Source organism: Acartia tonsa, chromosome 4, assembly GCF_053477335.1.
Source record: "Acartia tonsa isolate MP-2025a chromosome 4, ASM5347733v1, whole genome shotgun sequence".
In the NCBI taxonomy this organism is placed as follows: domain Eukaryota; kingdom Metazoa; phylum Arthropoda; class Copepoda; order Calanoida; family Acartiidae; genus Acartia; species Acartia tonsa.
Window position 1 is genome coordinate 27,818,792 of NC_137263.1, and position 5,046 is coordinate 27,823,837.

Consider the following 5,046-nt stretch of genomic DNA (forward strand, 5'->3'; position numbering starts at 1 on the left):
TTAGTAATTATGGAGTTGCACATCTAAACACCGAAAAGCATTATATATTGCATTGTTTTAATAGACCACAAGGAAAATCTCCCAAAAATTTTAACCCTTGAAATAAATTATATTTTCTTCCTATATTCAATTCAAACACATAGACCATCACCATAGAAAACAGTGAGTTATTTGCTATCAGAGAATGTTTACTAAGATTCCGTCATCCTTCCATTTAAAATGGCTTAGGGGTATTACACCATAAGTTTTAGAGTAGATCCGTCTCTTTAAAAGTCTTTGAAATTGATAAGTAAAATTTATTAAAGTTTATATTCAAACATTTAAATATTACATAATACATTAGTAAACAAAGGTAATGGATTCGTATGCTAGATTTTAATACCTACATAAAATCATTATATAAAGTAACTGGATTACTGTTTGTTTATAGCTTAGGATCTCGTAACTCTCACAAGAAATTTCCATGGGAAAAATATCTACTACCAAAAAAATTATTTAAAGTTTTTCTTATTAAAATTAAATTGAGATTGGAGGGTCAAATTAGATTTGTACTGCTGGTTTATCATTAGGTACTTGATTCAGGACTCTTATGTTATCAAGTATGACTTCTTAAATTAAAATCTTTTTGTGGACTAGGATTGCTCCTAAGTCCAACCTTCCTTTGTATTTTAACAACCTGTGGAAAAAGCCTTTAATTGTGATTTTATATACTGGGTTTATGTTTAATATAGTTATATCGAGTAAAAAGCGTCACCATGGCTTCATATGAAATAAAAACTTTTAAATTATAAGCATTTTTGATGAAATATCATCAAATGTTTTGTTGAGTTGAACTGTTTCAAAAGCTTTGACACAAAAGTATGTTATTTAATTAATGTACTTTTACAATTTACAGCATTTGATGATTTCTAGCAATGTTATTCTATTTTGGCTGTTGAACTCAACAAAAAAATTTATGATATTTTATCCTTTAACACCCTGGTGAAACTTCAAGTTTTTAGTCGATATAACTATATTAAACATGAACCAAGTATATTCACTAAACAAAACTAAGGTTCAAATCTGGAAGGTGCTTAGAATCACTTGGTATCGTTCATGCATAGTCCCCTTTTATTTTGCACTTTGAACTCAACAAAACAATTGATGACAATTCTTAAAAATCGCTTGATATTTAAAATTTATTTAGTTGATATAACTATATTAAACAGAAACCGAATATAATAATATTTAACAAAAAAATACTTAATTATGCTATTGAAAGGTGCTCATACATCACTTCCTTGCTTTTGTGAAATGTCCCCTTTTGAGAAAAAAAAACATATGAATACAAATTTAGGAATAGGCCAAAAAACAAGAAACAATTAAAGATTTAAGCCAACGAATGAGAAACCTGTTTCCAGTATGGCTTCAAAACCGATTAATATCCGCTGGATTAGAACTTGTTCTCAGCTATACTGCAAATTCATGTATAGCATCGTATTACAGACAATTTACCAAAGTTATTAAAATAAAAATCGTAAGATTAGCCAGCGCCTTTAGCCCCTTGTGGCTTACAAAACTGGTTTTAATCTTATTTTTTTTCATTTTAATATCATCGGAAAGCTGTCTTTAATACGTTGCAATAAATATATATTCCAGTATGGCTTTGAAACCGATTGCTGGATTAGAATCGGTTCTAAGCCATACTAACATTATTTAATATATTGCATTTTAGATAATTTTCTAGGAATAATAAAACACAAGTTTTGTTAACCCAGAGGGGACGAATTAACGTTTAATTATATTTGTTGAAGAAAACTGTCTAGTCTCTTTATTACAATACACTAAATAATTATTATATAACTTCTATAGGATCTCGGGAACGTTTTGAACGATGGTAGATGCCGACTTTGTATCTTTCCTGAAAAACAAAAAATTATTTTAGCTTTAAAACTTTTTCTTTTTATAACTACAGTTAAAAGTGGGGGGAGAACCTCCCCCCCCCCCCTCCCCCCCCTACCCCTTCCACCAATTCACATCAAGGACCCCTAGAGGGGCGTAGCTACTATTAGTATTAAAATATATATATTATATATGAGCTAGTGTTTAATATCAATTTCTTTGAATTATAACCTTTTGTATTAGGTATTTAATTTATTTACAAAAGTAAATTACCTTCCAACCCATTGATTTCTAAAGATTCCTGGTAAAAAATACAGTATTTTTTAAATTAAGAATGGCAAATATTTTATCTCCAACTTGTTAAAACTAAATAAATACTAAAAACAACTTTCATACCTGTTGATAATTGGCTTTGAAAGGGATCTGTGTATTTAAGTAGGGAGGCCATCGATTTGAACGTGTTGATTGGTCATTCCGGTTTTAACTAAAAATAAATGATGTTGGTTAATCGATTTTGCTCCTTTTCTATACTACCCGTAAACTTAAAGGAAAGTTTTATGATTATTCCTTGTTAACAAGGCATCAAATCTTTTTAGATATCTTTACAAAAAGGTGAAGCTTTAACTTGAGCTTTACAAAAGAAGCTATAACTTATTTTGTTACCAAATATGTATTATCAATGAATGGTAACATTGGAATATTTTTATTTTTCTCTTCAGTTCAAATTTGCTTAGCTCACTTACAGCTGTATGCAGGGTACATAGAGTTCAATTAATCTGAATTTATAAAAAGTATCACACCTGCCATACTGTTTCAGGATATAACTTTGTACATTGAACAGAAGTCAACATCTATATATTTATTAGACAGCCTTTTGGGGTGCATAGTTTGTCAGAAGGGCTGTCCTAGCCATAAACAGGATTGGATTCTTCAAACTGAAAAAAAATAAAATCTTTTTATTTTAAGATCAATTATATTTAAGAGATTAAAATGTGTAGGTAAGTTCTTCAACAATATAAGTTTTCATAAAAGCTAGGTACCTAATGTCTTTTTCAAATGAAAAATAAATTTCTATCATTTCACAGGGTTGTGTATTCTGCCAGATTTATTTTTTTCCCCCTGCTGAAAAATATTTCATTTAGCCCCGCCTAGTTTTCCCCATCCCTGCTGGTTTGCCGTAAACGTATGTGTTCTAAGACTTTAGAACAGGCGAAGGACAATGAAATTCACTAATATTTTCCTCCCTTATTGGTAATACCTATTGACAAGAAAGGGGGGAGGTACTCGTAAAGTTGTGAGTTTTAAGACTCCAAAATAGGAGTAGAATTCTAAAAATTTTTATGGAGGTTGCTCTAATATAATAAAATATAGAACCTTGAATTAACGGCGGCAAAACCGCTACTACTGCAGAAAACTGTAACATCCCGCCATTTTTTTTTGGCTTTTTCACGCTAAATTACACAAATTTTAAACATTTAAGGCAATCATTTTATTTTCTAATAAAGTTGACCTTTAGTGCTCTTGACATTTGTGGTTTTTAGAATTTTAATATTAAAAATCAACTTCCTACTCTACCAAAAAAAATTACTAGAGTCAGGAAAAAATACAGGGGAAATTTTTTAGAAAAAAGAATTTGTATCAAATGATTCATGTAATTTATAAAGGGATGTTGTGATTCATGCCACGACATACCAGCAATTTTATTTCGGGTGCTACTCCCTTAGTTTTAGTTTTTAGGGGTGGTTCACTAATTAGCCCAAGTTTTGAAAAAATGGCTGCAAGACCGCCGCTCCAGCCGTTCACCGCCATTTTCCGCCGCCGCCAAAAAAATATTTTTTATTGCATTTCTTGCTGAATTAGGCAATTTGGAATCATTTGAGAACATGTTTTTTTTCAAAAATTTTTCCCCTCACAAGCAACCCTGTGGGGGGACTTTCAAATTCTCGTTTATCAAGGTATATCTTAAATTCAGTGCCTTTCCTGTGCTTTTAAAGATATTGAAAGCAAATTTTTTTAGGTAGGTCAGTAAAAAATATTTGAATAAAAAATGGCCCCTCCTCCCAAAAAATTTTTATTGCATTTTATCGCATGGTTGCTTGTAAGGGAAAATAACATGGTCTCAAATGATTGCAAATTGCTTAATTTGGCAAGAAATGCAGTAAGAAATTTTTGGTGGCGTCGTGAGCCGCCATTTTTAATTCAAATATTTTTTACTTACCTACCAAAAAAATTTTTGTTTCACTATCTTTAAAAGTACAGGAGAGGCACTGAATGTAAGGTATACCTTGATAAACAAGAATTTGAAACAAAATGACTAAGTCCCCTCACAGGGTTGCTTGTAAGGGGAAATGATTTTTAAAAAATAACATGTTCTCAAATAATTCCAAATTGCCTAATGCAATAAATTTTTTTTTTAGCGGCGATGGAAAATAGCGGCGAACGGTGGGAGCGGCGGTCACACAGCCATTTTTTTCAAAACTTGGGCTAATTAGTGACCCACCCCTAAAGATTTTACCCAAGGGGGGGGGGGGGGAAGTTTGTACACTTATAGGAAATGAAATTCAGTACCAAAGTTTGGGAGGGTCGTATGGGCTTGTTTTTAAAGTTATCAACCTAATTCTTTTTGTAGGCTCTCTTATATGACTTGATATACACGTATTTCTTTGAAAATTGAATTTCGGTACTTTCCTTCTAGGGGCTTGTGGAGCAAAAGACCCCCCAAAACACTAAAAATATGAGTTCTGACCTTATTTTTAAACATATCGACCTGATTTTTTCTTTATAATACTTTTTTAACATACCCGAATCAACGAACCATTACAGATTTAATTTTGGGACTTTCCTTCTAGGGGCTTGTGGAGCAAGAGACCCCCAAAACACAAAAATATGAGTACTGGGCTTATTTTTGAAGATATCGACCTAATTTTTTTTTTATAATACTTTTTTAACTTAACCGAATTAACGAACCATTAAATATTTTATTTTGGGACTTTCCTCTTAGGGGCTTTTGGAGCAAGAGACCCCCAAAACACAAAAATATGAGTACTGGGCTTATTTTTGAAGATATCAACCTGCTTTTTTTATATAAAAATGATATTTAAACATAACCGAATCTACGAACCATTACAGATTTCATTTTGGGACTTTCCTTCTAGGGGCTTGTGG

General features: G+C 31.6%; 1 long non-coding RNA gene across 3 annotated transcripts; it reads right to left on the minus strand.

Annotated features, from left to right (window-relative positions):
• Positions 1–361: 361 nt before the first annotated feature.
• Positions 362–3,863, minus strand: LOC145318283 (uncharacterized). 3 transcript variants are annotated; one of them, XR_013879292.1, is made up of 5 exons: positions 3,256–3,863; positions 2,682–2,816; positions 2,278–2,365; positions 1,754–1,900; positions 362–1,300 (listed from the first exon to the last, which is right to left on the minus strand). It is a non-coding gene; the product is annotated as an uncharacterized LOC145318283 (long non-coding RNA). The 3 variants fall into 3 exon arrangements; XR_013879291.1 differs by having other exon boundaries at positions 362–1,454; positions 1,616–1,900; XR_013879290.1 differs by having other exon boundaries at positions 362–1,900.
• Positions 3,864–5,046: the final 1,183 nt, after the last annotated feature.